The 6,539-nt window shown below is 45.8% G+C and overlaps 1 long non-coding RNA gene across 1 annotated transcript; it reads right to left on the bottom strand.

Moving 5' to 3' along the window:
* Positions 1-2,904: 2,904 nt before the first annotated feature.
* On the bottom strand, positions 2,905-6,266 carry LOC144753682 (uncharacterized). The gene is made up of 3 exons (XR_013594478.1): positions 6,135-6,266; positions 3,115-3,175; positions 2,905-2,998 (listed from the first exon to the last, which is right to left on the bottom strand). It is a non-coding gene; the product is annotated as an uncharacterized LOC144753682 (long non-coding RNA).
* Between the last annotated feature and the right edge of the window lie 273 nt (positions 6,267-6,539).

Here is a 6,539-nt window from a genome sequence, read left to right as displayed (position 1 = left end):
TTGTTAGCCTAGTTTCCCATAAGTTTAAAATGGAGAGGTGAAGTTTATTATACATGAACTCACAGCTTCATAACACATCTTTCTATGAAAGTTATTTTGTCACTGTGTGTTCAGAAACCACTCTTTTAGAAAGAGGCTGAGTTTTGTGCTTTAGGCATTTCTGTGTGTCTCTGCTGAATATAGATTGACCGTCTGGATCAGAGAGGTGAGAGGAGCTGGGGGAGGTCTTGACCCAGGGAGGGGGTTGAGATGGCACCAGGCTGACCTGCATATGGGGAGTAGGTAAGGAGAAGCCCTGGTAGGTGAAGAGGCGTGGGTTGCCGATATAAAGCAATTGACCCATCTCCAGCGGAGTGATTAAGGATCCAGACCCCCAGTATCAAAGGGAGAAAGGTGACGCTGGGAGGGAGACACCCAGAACTGATTTAAGCAGGTGTCAGGGCCCCCTGAGCACAACAAACTTCAAAGATATTTAGGGGTATAACTATGAGAGCTGAAACCCCTGAACATTGGAATGGAACAGAAATGGATTGAGACTGAAAAGGCTTGGACCCATTTTGTGGTCAAGAGGAGTCTCTGCTAAGGAAGGAACAACTGAAGAGACTGCTGGGGAAGGACCAACCCTTGCTTTGTGATCTGGGGCTGGCCTGCAGTTTGCTGTTTTAACCAAGTAAGAGGCTGGATAGGACTGCTCTTGCTGTGGGAAAAATGTTAGTATCCCCAAGATCCCTGGTTGGCCAAGCAGGGATCTTGGGGATTCTAACATTTTGGCAGCAGAGCGGTGGTATACGATCCTAACATAATTGGAATGCTTGTGAGCAAAACCACTCACAGTAATTGGTGTACATCATAAATTGATCGCAGACCACGACGCAACAACATAGTGTTTTGAATTGTTGGTTCTATTGTTCAGTAACCTTTAAAACCACACATTATGTTTCAGGAGGGGAGCCAGATAGCCGGTGAGGCTGCGGATGCAGAATTAGAGTTTAACATTGAGGCATTGTTTACCTACAAGGTTGATCAGTTGAGTAAATTCTGCAGAGCTTTGGGATGTCCCATGAAGGGTAGCACCAAGGAGGAGGAGCTGCAAGAGGCCTTGAGGGCCTTGGGTCCTTGAAGTCATACACATTGCAGGTTGAACTCCTTGAGTTTGAAGTCAGGAGCGCCAGCGTCGGCGCAGTCATCGGGCTGTGGTGTGAAGCGAAGCAATGCGATGTGCGGTACCCTCAGTTCGTGGTGCAGGCAGCGGCTCGGTGGTGGTCATCCAGTGGCGTCAGTGACACCAGGGCTGCAGTACAAAGCGGGGCGGTGCTCGTTGTGGTGCTGACAGTTCACGGTGCAGGCAGCAGCGTCATCGTTGCTGATGCACTGTCGTCTGTAGACCCAAGGCTGTGGTGCAAGACGGGGCAATGCAGTGTGGGCAGTCCACAGTCCACAGGCCACAGTGCAGGCAGCAGTGTCGGTTGATGAACTGGAGTCGATGGCGTTGGTGTCATTGGGCTCAGGCTGTGGTGTGGGCGGTGCATCATGTAACTCACAAGCGGTGCACCCAAACCACGGTGCAAGCAGCAGCGTCAATGTGAGCTTGGATCAGCAGCAGCAGTGTGACCAGAGCTGCGGTGCAAAGTAGGATGGTGCTCCGTGTTCTCCACGAGCTGTGTCCACAGGTCACAGTGCAGGCAGCAGCGTCGGTGATGGTGTTATGGCTGCATCAGAATACCAACGCAGTGGTTTGAAATGAGGCAGTGCAGAATGCGGTGCCCATAGGTCACAGTGCAAGCATCTTTGTCGTTGAGACAGGGGTTGTGGTGCAAAGTGCGGCGGTGCCCTCTGCAGTGCCTTCAGGTCACGGAGCCAACAGGGGTGTTGATTTCCCTGAGACTTCCAACAGGATGCAAGCTCTACATCAAACCCTTGGAGATACTTAGAACGCAGAAATAACAGTCCAGTCCTTTCCATGCCCAAGAAAGAAGCAGCAACTGCAGGCCAACCCAGCCAAGCCCACAGCAAAGTGGCAGTCTCTCCTAACAGCTCTTCCAGCTCTTCTTCCTGGCAGGTTCTTCAGTCCAGCGGTAATCTAAAGTTCTGGGGTCAGGGCCCCAATATTTATACCATCTTTGAAGTTGGCACAAACAGAGGTCCACTGGCATACATAATCTAGTTCTGCCTGGCTCAGGCCAAGGTCACTCCATGGGATGGAGACAGCATTGTGGGAGACAGACAAAGTCCATTCATGTTCAACCAACAACTCCTCCCACTACTCTAATTGCAGCCAGGTCTATACAGCCTGGCCACAAGTCACCCAAGAAAGGCAAGACCCATCTCAACCCACCCTGTGTCTGTCTAATGTGAATGGACATCCTTGCTCCTGTCACTCTGAACCCAGACGGGGAATACACAAAAGCAGAGGCACACAGGATGGTTAACCAAGAAAATGCCCCCTTTCTAAAAGTTGTCAAATCCAACAAGAGGGACCTGGCTCCTTCACACCTTATGCTCTTTTTACTTTAGAGCGGTAATCAAACAACTAGTATTTCTGTTTAAATGTGATATTTATTTAACCATTCCTTTTAGAAATTCTTATTTTCTTTTTACCAAAATTCAAATGCATGAAAAGAGAGAAAACACTTGATTTTCAATTGACATAATATGATAAAATAAACAATTCACAAAAAACAATTCACAAAAGACATTCATAAACAAACAATAAAGTATCACTATGTACAATAATTCAGAACCAATATCATTATATTTGCATCATATCACTTGACAAAAAGGCAAACTTTGTATCTATACAACGTTTTCAAGCCATGGGGAATGCATAACACAGGGAACTAATTTATGTGTATGCGAGGGGAATATTTTTTCCCTCAAGAAATATTGCAAAGTAATTTGCAATTCCTCCATGTTGGAAAGATGCCAATGCATTTCAAGGCCTAGGCATGTAGTACTGAGACTCTCCTCAGGGCTTCATCTTAATGGATGTCAGAGTGTTCTAAAAAATAAATGATGCAAAGAACACAAATGTAAGAAAATCTCAACCTCTCTCATGCTCAACAATGTCAGATACGACTGGATAATTAAGATGGTGAAAAAGGGTTGAAATTCTACCTTAGTCCAGCCTGGATAATTATTTGCGAGGTGTTTTTCTTATCAATTAAATCCTGTTTGCCTAAAAGAATTAACATACATTGTTTCAGCAAGAAGCTGTAAGCTGCATGGCAAAAATTAACTATACAAACTAAACGGGGCACACATTTTATGTGATTCTAATCAATTCCGCTTTTCCGTCACCAGCACAGGAGCACATTCACTGGCTTAGGAGCACATTCACTGGCTGGGGGCATTTCAAGTGTGAACTTTGTTGAGCGCGCCATTGAGCGAATGTTCTTGGGAAATGTAGTGCAAGGAATACAACCAATCACAATGTGTTTTAGCAATGATCATTCAAATTACCACAATGATGTATTCTGGGACTTATAGTTTTTGGACAATTTTTCGGTTTTAGATAACTCTGTCATTCCATTCAGTCCAGTGACTGCGCTATTGTATTTTAAAATAAGGTAAGCCTCTTTCTGTAACAAAACAGTGTCAATGTCCAGTAAACATGTAGTTGTATCTAAGACTGACAGCACGGTCCACCTAAAGTCCTTTTCGCTGTGTGATTTTTCTAAAAAATGTTCTACCATTGGGTTTATAATAAACAAACAGTATCCCAACAGGTATAGTTCATTTAGACAATTAAATATGATATGTAATAAACATCATCAAGAAGAGAAACAAGAGACTCAATATATCCATTTGTATGTGCCATGAGCATCATATTTATGTACAACACGGGAGAAACAGGACATAAATAGTATCAGCACTGTGAGTAAAAATATTAATACAACTCAAATTGTACTTGGTGCAGAAGGGTGCAAGTGGTGTGCACAATAGCGACGCAAGTGACAAAGGTGCTCAGCGTGAACGGCGCAGGAAATACTGAGTGTGAACTATATACAGTGGTGGAATACAAAGTGACATGATCCTAAATTGGAACATGAATTCTTGATTTTTGAAGGTGGTCACAATGTAGATAGCACCTTTTGATTTTAGCTGGGGAGTCGACGACCTTTCGATCCTGTTAAGTTAGGATCATCCTCAGGACAGGATTGTTGGGGCAGTGCTGTAGTGCGGAAGGGAAAGGGGTAGAATTATATAGGGAAGTGGAAGCAGACAACAGTGCAAGGGAATTAGCACGTTGTGGGGGGACCGCTGTAGGGGGCGCAGCCAGAGCATGGGCCATAAACGGTTAGCATATGAGCAATAATTACTGAGTCAGCTAGTTTAAACCGGTGGTTAGGCAAAGTGTCAGATTAAGAGGTGTTAAAGGAAATATAGCGTTGCTCATATAGTCGAAACATGGGCCATAAAGGGTTAGCGATATGAGCAATAATTACTGAGACAGCTAGTTTAAGCCGGCGGTTAGGCAAAGTGCCAGAATAAGAGGTGTTTAAGGAAATATAGCGTTGCTCATATAGCGCTGCTAAGCTTGTGCGAGCTAGAGGATGGCAAGGTATAGTGAAGAGTTTGAGGAAATAGTCATGTAGTGTTGCTCATATAGACGCGGTCACGAGGGTGGTCAGGTTTACTAACGGGTGCCTGGCGTCGTGGGCGATGTGCCAAATACGCCGTCACCCCCCTCCCGCAGTCTATGGGGTGTAATTTTTGAGTCTCCTACTTTGAGACTAGAAGGGCTGTGCCTCCCGTTTTTTTACCGGTGACCCCCCCTTCCCAGTGCACTTCGACAGATCCTTTTTACTTTCACGTCCCTTGGTAGGGTGGGCCTTAGCGTGCCCATACCGCCGGGGTTTAGTCACAATAGGTCCTGACGAATGCCAGGTTAATTATACCAACATTGGCTGAAACATGTTGACCGCTCACGTAATGTTATTGGAAACAGGTCATGAAATTTAGTTGACAGTGTTTTCCAACACATTTTTTAATATGCCCTTGGTGATCAACCATTAAATGAATTTTTGATACACCCAAGCCATTTTTAAGTCACCAACCTACATCACTCACGTAAATCCTCACATAGCCCTCACATCTTCACATTACCCGCTCCGCAGTAAATCTGGCGTTGAAGCACACTGGGGTGACATTCGGTCACACCCAGTGGGGCCCGATGATGAAGCATGTCACCGACCAGGTCGGTGAGTGAGGGCTTTCTAAACACACCTAGTGGGTGTGTTTGACTCCCTGTGCTCAGCTACCATTTTGTTTTTCATTAAGTAGCACTCTTTTGTTGGTATTTTTCAAGTTAGGATCATCCTCAGGACAGGATTGTTGGGGCAGTGCTGTAGTGCGGAAGGGAAAGGGGTAGAATTATATAGGGAAGTGGAAGCAGACAACAGTGCAAGGGAATTAGCACGTTGTGGGGGGACCGCTGTAGGGGGCGCAGCCAGAGCATGGGCCATAAACGGTTAGCATATGAGCAATAATTACTGAGTCAGCTAGTTTAAACCGGTGGTTAGGCAAAGTGTCAGATTAAGAGGTGTTAAAGGAAATATAGCGTTGCTCATATAGTCGAAACATGGGCCATAAAGGGTTAGCGATATGAGCAATAATTACGGAGACAGCTAGTTTAAGCCGGCGGTTAGGCAAGGTGCCAGAATAAGAGGTGTTTAAGGAAATATAGCGTTGCTCATATAGCACTGCTAAGCTTGTGCGAGCTAGAGGATGGCAAGGTATAGTGAAGAGTTTGAGGAAATAGTCATGTAGTGTTGCTCATATAGCGCTATTAAGCTTGTACGAACTAGAGTGGCACGATGTGTGTACTTAAATTCAGAGATGTGAATTGCCAGTCTGGGGGTGCAAGACTATCAGGAGCAAGCTAGACTATGACCGGATGAGGGAGACACATGCGTTAAGATTAATGCGCATCGTAGAAGAATTGGTCAGTGAGTTAGATACTGAAAATGGGCGTAATATACCTGCAAGGCATCTGTTGTAACTCGGGTAGGAGTCAGTCCTTAAGGGTGGCTGGGCCAATCAGCAGGAGAACGGCAATCTAAGGAGAAGCACTCGGTAAATGTACTGAATCAAGAAGACATGAAGGTAGTAGCCGGGTATGATACATGACATACCTGGGCGGCATCTATTAAATCACACAGATGAATCGAGGGTACAGGATACGGTCGGCGGGCAGCGAAAATGTCCTCCGTCCGATTAGTGATGTGGTCGATCCACGTGGGGATCATCAGTGCAGAGAATAAATCTGGGGGAAGGGGAAGTAGCATTAAGGTTGAAGGCTTATGAAAAACCGGGGAAAAAACAGCAGGAGCGGGGAAGAGATCAAGACGTACCTCTCACGACGTATGTCTGCTTCCAAATGAGTCAGGAAACTGGGGCCGTAGTCAAGGCGACCCGTGAATTCAGGAAGTATGTGAAGAGGGGGGGAGGCGTAATAAGGTGACGTGGGGCCGTCTGATAGTGCGGCGAGAAGGGTGTGTGTAAAGAAGGCGTGTTAATTGATGGGACATGACCGCGCG

This window comes from Lissotriton helveticus, chromosome 5_1, assembly GCF_964261635.1.
Source record: "Lissotriton helveticus chromosome 5_1, aLisHel1.1, whole genome shotgun sequence".
NCBI classification, from domain to species: domain Eukaryota; kingdom Metazoa; phylum Chordata; class Amphibia; order Caudata; family Salamandridae; genus Lissotriton; species Lissotriton helveticus.
Note: the sequence above shows the minus strand (reverse complement) of the source record. Positions and strands in the feature narration are given on the sequence as shown.